Here is a 7232-nt window from a genome sequence, read left to right as displayed (position 1 = left end):
CGTGTTACTAAAAATCACATGCTAAAAGGCTGAAAAAATACCTACTTGACTCGCGAGTTTTTGTGTTTTTCGTACGTACCTACCTACCTAACTTTTTTTTTGTAATTTTTTCTGTTTATTAGTCAGTTCCCATATTTTCCATAGATTTGGAAAAAAACCGGAACAAGGGTGTGTTCCGGCGGAACATTTGATTTTTGACAAAAATACGGATTGTTCCGGGAAATAACGTACGGTTGGCAACCCTACATCGCACCCACGTCGGAATGAAAAACAGACCTATGGATTCCGGCCTTATCCGGGATGTCTTTGACGTCTTTTTCCCACGTGTTTCTTGGTCGACCAATGGGGTGTGCTTTGTCGTAACGGAGGTTCAGAGTTCTTCTTATGTTCGATGTTGGTTCAGCACGAGATCCCTACATGACCTGTCCTCTGCCCATGACCTTTACAAATGGATTGGTCCGAAAAATTAAGTGTGGCATAATCGGAATCGGAGTTTTCAGTAACACTCGTATAAGTAGGTAGATACTTTGGTACTTATGTTTTGTAGGTCGCTTATATAGAGTCTTGGACTTCTGAAATTTTCATTTACTCTCACCCCTCCTCTTACATTAATGGCCGATTTTACCATTGAGAGTTAACACAGTGTCAATTTTTTTTACGTCAGTTTTTCAAAGGAAAAAACCTCTAGGATTTCGAGGGTTTCTTTTGAGTCACCCTGTATGAACGCCATCATCACGGGCTCTCGTCACATCCCGGAGACTAAAACTGTAAAAATACAGTTCGGTAATTAGTTTTGAATCGTTTTATGTAGAAAACTGGTGTACAATTTCTCCCCCGTTTTCTGCGCCATTTATTTTCATTTCAATACGTTTCCTGTGTTCGAGTGCTTTCGATTTAGCTGGTACGAATTGTAATTATTAGAATTACATGCTCTGTCACACTGCTTTTCTTTTTTTTACTGCTGATGATTCAATTGGCAACGTTGTTTTATAAGGTAGGTAGTTGCCCAATACAAATATCCACGGGTTGTACGATATTTTGTACATATATTAGGTATACTGGTACAGACTTGTGATTTCTGTTTCTGACAACAGTGATTTTATCTTATTGTGTCTCTTCTCGCCCATCTGATGAGAGGCATACTACGGGATGGGCATGCTACGACACAGGCCACAAGCGTCTAATGTAGCAGTTGTTCCATTGCTACGAAATCTAGCGAAAACTCATGTGCCAATTAAGGTATAATCTTTAACGCAATTTAAATTACTCTTATCACCTTAAAGATTCCCCCCCCCCCCCCACTTAATATTTAAGTGAGAAAGATAACATAAGACCTGGAAGCTGTGGAACTGCGAACTAGTTGCGCTCAGCACGACCGTTTTCGTACTGGTTCCAGGGAATTCTAACAACGGAGTTCTTATCGTTCCAAAATCGAAGAGAAACGTATAACAGGACATTTGAGAACCAGCCGTTCCGAGAACGAACCTTATCTACATATTTACCCCGAGCAGGAATAGAATCCCTAGCTCTTCCCCCGGTATGTTTCTGATCACAATAACCGCACCTAGTACTGGGGTAAAAACATTGAGAAGACATGTATACAGGGGCGCGGTGTCGTAGGGGGAAATAGAAATATTGGGTCCGACATTCTGACATTTTACGAAACTGGAAGCTGCCCCCCTTCCTTCCTATTTTTTTACCAATATGCGACAGAAGAAAGTTTTTTTTTTTTTTTTCATTTATTTGTACTTTACTTGTGGTTAGGTACTTGGGTACTTTTTGTTTATTATTGTACTCAACAATAATTTCATATTACTTATTTTTCTTTTTATTTAGTTTTAGGTATTTAATAAAATTCTTTTTTAAAACTCGTGAATATTTAAAAATTAAATTCAAATAAAAATAATTAATAGGTATGTTTATGAGGACAATTACGATTAAAAAGGATTTTAAATTGGTGAGCTTTCGATGTCACTCAGGACATCATCTTCAGACCAAGATAGAAGGAGTAGAAGTACTCCTGCTGTGATAGAGTCAACATCTATCTTGGTCTGAAGATGATGGGCTGAGTGACATCGAAAGCTCACCAATTTAAAATCCTTTTTAATCGTAATTGTCCTCATAAACATACCTATTAATTATTTTTATTTGAATTTAATTTTTAAATATTCACGATTATTAAAAAAGAATTTTATTAAATACCTAGCTAAAACTAAATAAAAAGAAAAATAAGTAACATGAAATTATTGTTGAGTACAATTTATAATACACACAAAGTACCTACCTAATAGGTACCTAACCACAAGTAAAGTACAAATAAATGAAAAAAAAAAAAAAAAATCTTTCTTCTGTCGCATATTGGTAAAAAATAGGGAGGAAGGGGGGCAGCTTCCAGTTTCGTAAAATGTCAGAATGTCGGACCCAATATTTCTATTTCCCCCTACGACACCGCGCCCCTGTATACATGTCTTCTCAATGTTTTTACCCCAGTACTAGGTGCGGTTATTGTGATCAGAAACATACCGGGGGAAGAGCTAGGGATTCTATTCCTGCTCGGGGTAAATATGTAGATAAGGTTCGTTCTCGGAACGGCTGGTTCTCAAATGTCCTGTTATACGTTTCTCTTCGATTTTGGAACGATAAGAACTCCGTTGTTAGAATTCCCTGGAACCAGTACGAAAACGGTCGTGCTGAGCGCAACTAGTTCGCAGTTCCACAGCTTCCAGGTCTTATGTTATCTTTCTCACTTAAATATTTAATGTGATAATGTGAAATCCTTGTGAACTTTTTTCCATCTTTTTTTTTTTCCATCCTTTGGAATCTTATTCCTCTATAAATCACATTTCATTTCTTATTTAAGTTTTTTTCCTACTTTTTCTCTTTCTCTTTTGCTTCTTCTTCTTCTCTCTCTCTCTCTCTCTCTCTCTCTCTCTCTCTCTCTTTCTCTCTCTCTCTTTCTCTTAGGTTTGTTACTTCTATTCTCATCAGTATCTTTCTCTTTATTTCTCTTCTTCTATTTCTTCTTTATTTTTTTCTCCTCCTTCTATTTCTTCTTTATTTTTTTCTCCTTCTTCTATTTCTTCTTCTCATCCTCCTTCTCCTTTCCATTCGCATTCATTTCCCTCTCCTGCCCCACTTTATTTTCTCTTCCTTCCTCTTATTTCACTTCTTTCTTCGACGTTTTTCTTCCTCATAATCATTAGATATTGCTTTTTAGATTCTTCTTCTTTTAATTCTTCTCCTTCCTCCTTCTCTTACAAATTCTCATCCCTCTTGTACTCCATCTTAGTCCTCTTGCACCTCCTCTTTTTCTCCTCCTCATTCTTCTGCTTCTCCTTTTCCTCCTCCTCCTCCTCTTCTCTTACAAATACTTATACTTCCTTTTTTTACTCTTCCTCTTGCTGTTCTTTCCTATTCTCCACAATGAGTACTTCTCCTAATTCTTCTCCTCCTCCTTTCCTCTCCTCCCCCTCCTCTCCTCTTGACTTATAAAATGAGATACCGATATCACCAAAGCGGAAGCCATTCTTCATCACGTGCCTCCCATGGAGGTCGAAACTATTCCGTCCTGAAATTTGTAATTCCAATTGAAAATTCCTTTCCAGCTTGTGGTTGGTATTTTGTGACTTCATTTCAAAACGCCCCAAGTTTTTTGTCAAGAGGTTTGGTAGAGGGGACGGTAACCGAGATCTTATCGTCCTGAAATCGAAAAGAGAGAGGGACAGGATAAGAGAAAGTCAACCGTTCCGAGAACGAAAACCTTGTCTGTAGGATAAAGTTCGCCCCGGGCGAAAACTGTATTCGAATTTATTGATAATTATAATAATAATAATAATAATAGACTCTTGAGTGGAAGGTAACCACTAGGCGAGGTTAACGCCGGAGGCGTTTTCTACCACCTAACCCTTAGAGCTCCATTATTCATGTTCAATATTATCAAATACAATGAGGATAAAATTCGCATGCTCGGCTCCGGGATCGAAACCCACCCGCCCTGCCTGTTTACACGCGAGCGTCTTGACCCACTGCGCTACGCGAGGCACGGTTCTTCTTCTTCTTCTTCTTCTTCTTCTTTCTTCTTCTTCTTCTTCTTCTTCTTCTTCTTCTTACTCTTCTTTCTTATTCTTCGTCTTCTTCTTCTTCTTCTTGCTCTTCTTCGTCTTCATCCTTTTCTTCGCTCCTTCTTTATTCTCTTCTCCTCTTCAATTTCTTCTGTCTTTTTTCGTCTCTTCTCTCCTTCCTTTCAGTCTTCTGCTAATGTTCGCATCCACACTTTTTTTTGTCTTTACCTCCCTCCACATTTTTTTTTTTTTTTTTTTTTTTTTTTTTTTTTTTTTTTTTTTTTTTTTTTTTTTTTTTTTTTTTTTTTTTTTTTTTTTTTTTTTTTTTTTTTTTTTTTTTTTTTTTTTTTTTTTTTTTCTTCTTCTTCATCTTATGTCTCCCAAGTCCCAAGTTCGTTGTTCAGTATCGCCAGATGATATATTATCATTGCCATGTCGACATGTAGCAGTTGCTGTGTACTTGTCTTTTGTTTGTTTCGCCATGTATTATACAAAATCTCAACGCTCTCTATTCTTAATGTTGTTTTCAAGCCTGCCTACGCTCTTTTTCACATGGAAATTTTTCCTCGCAAGATTCGAGAGATGTCTTTTTCTTTAGTTTTTGTTTGTTGTTGTTTTCTCTTTAGTTTTTGTTGCTGTTTTTTCTTTAGTTTTTGTTTGGTGTTGTTTTTCCTTTAGTTTTTGTTGCTGTTTTTCGTTTAATTTTTGTTCGTTGTTGTTTTTTCTTTAGTTTTTGGCTGTTTGTCTGTCTGTCTCTCTCTCTCTCTCTCCCTTTAACTCTCTCTTTTCTTTCAACGTTATCTTTATTTTTGTGCGAAAACGGTGGATTTTTTTTGTTTTTTTTTTTTTTTTTTTTTTTTTTTTTTTTTTTAATTTTTTTTTTTTTTTTTTTTTTTCCCCAAAATTTTTTTTCCCCCCCCTTTTTTTTTTTTTTTTTTTTTTTTTTTTTTTTTTTTTTTTTTTTTTTTTCATTTTTTGTCGTTCTCTCTCTCTTTTTCTCTCACACACACATCATACATTTTCTCTCTCTTTGTTTACTATATTGGGAGTAAAGGAACTTCTCTGTCTCATTCTGGTAGTTTGATGAACAGAGATGTTAAAGCAGGAACGGAAATAAAGCAAAAATTCTATTCTCTATCTCTTTTTCTCTCTTTTGCCCCCTATTATTCAAACTTACACACGCCGAATTTATTATTCTCCTCTCTCTCTCTCTCCTCTCTTCTCTCTCTCCTCTCTCTCCTCTCTCTCTTTCTCTCTCTCTCGCTCTACCTTCCTACTTCTCTTCTCTCTTTCTTTCTCATATAACTACCTTCGCTCTCTCTCCCTCTGTCTCTATTTCTTTGTTCTAAATCCTTTCTCTTCCTTTTTCCCGCTGTCCTCTTACTTACCCTCTCTAAATCCATTATTTGTTTCTCCATCCCTCTCTTTCCCTCCTATTTATTGTCTCATTTCTCTCTCTCTCTCTCTCTCTCTCTTTCTCCATTCAAATCTTCAAACATTTGTCACTCAAGATTATTGTTGGATGAATGGAGAGAGAGAGAGAGAAAAAATGAGACAAAAACAGCAAAACGATAGTAATTTGTCATTGGGAGACATCGAGCAATTCTTCAAGGAAGTTAATTATCTCGCAGAGCAAGACTCCAAGGAACAATTCGGCAGTAAATCCAACAAGCTACCACAAAAAGACGGTGAAAGCAACACCGTTAACAATACTTTACAAAATGATCGTGCCAACCTTTCACAGCAAGCTGTTAAAAGTCCATCACAAAAAGACCGTAACGATCTAGCCCAACAAGCCAGCAACCAATCACAAAAAGTTGGTAACAAATCATCTCGAAAATCCAATGGCCGTGCCTTATCACAGCACTCTGCTGAAAATCCATCACAAAATAACTGTAACAACTTGTCTCAACAAGCCAGAAACCAATCACAGAACGGCGGTAACAAACCATCTCGACACGCTGGTAAAAAAAGAGTTCGCCCTCAGAAGGAGTGTTATTCTGCATAAGATGGGACACAAGAGGAGTTTAAGAGCGAGTGACTGTCGGTCCAAAAAAAAGGGATATATGTCTCACAAGGAGTGCGGAGTGTGTTGTTTTTTCTCTCATCAAATAGCTAAATGTAGAGTTCGTTCTAAGAAGGAGTGGTATTCTCAAATGCAAAATAAGAAACGAATACGAGCCCCCGGGGTGTGGGATGAAAAACGGCTTTCCTACAAATGTAATTTGAATAAAGAATAAAAGAGTTCGCCCTCAGAAGGAGTGTTATTCTGCATAAGATGGGACACAAGAGGAGTTCAAGAGCGAGTGACTGTCGGTCCAATCAACTAATTCAAACGGTCCCGGATGGAACAAAGGAGTCCCAGAGCACGGTTAGTTTTTTGCTATTTTTACCTTAAATAATCCCAGAATTTAAATAATCGTCGCTTTCCCTTATAAAAGACACTTCACTTTATCAGAAAAATCACTTTTATTGATGAAAATCTGCCTAATTTATTATATTTTCACTAAAAAATAAGGACAATCAAAAGCGTTACCATTTGTTTACCTTGGAGAGAGAGAGAGAGAGATAGAAAGGAAAGAATAAAGTGTCATCAGATATGATTTGAATTATATTTCTCACTAAATAATACTACCTCTCTCTCTCTCTCCCTCTCTCTCTATCTCTTCCCCGAGTTTAATGCAAAGAAGGAAATGTAATAACAATGATGGAGGAGAGGAAAAAAGGAGTGAATTGAAGAAAAAGAACGAGAAAAAAATCAAGAAAAAGAGCGAAAAAAGGAGCGAGGAAAAGAACGAGAAAAAGACCAAAAAAAAAAGAAAAAAAGAACAAGAAAAAGATCAAAAAAAAGAACGAGAAAAAGAGCAAGAAAAACAATGTATGACTAGAACAAGAGGAAGGGAAGAAAAGGAAGAGGAGAAGAAATAATGAGGAAGAGGAAAGAAAGAGGAGGAGGAAGAGGTGAAGGAGGATAAGAATTATTGAGGAAGAGGAGAGAAGAAGAATGAGAATGGACGAGGAGAACAAGGAAAGAAAGAGGAGGAGGAAGGAGAAGGAGGACAAAATAAAGAGAAGGAGAATGGATGTGAAGAAAAGAACTTGAAAGGAAGTGACAGACTTGCTTGAAATAAAGAAAAGAGATGGATATACCTAAGATGTAATGACACTTGG

This window comes from Diaphorina citri, unplaced genomic scaffold (assembly GCF_000475195.1).
Source record: "Diaphorina citri unplaced genomic scaffold, Diaci psyllid genome assembly version 1.1 scaffold436, whole genome shotgun sequence".
Lineage (NCBI taxonomy): Eukaryota > Metazoa > Arthropoda > Insecta > Hemiptera > Psyllidae > Diaphorina > Diaphorina citri.
Note: the sequence above shows the minus strand (reverse complement) of the source record.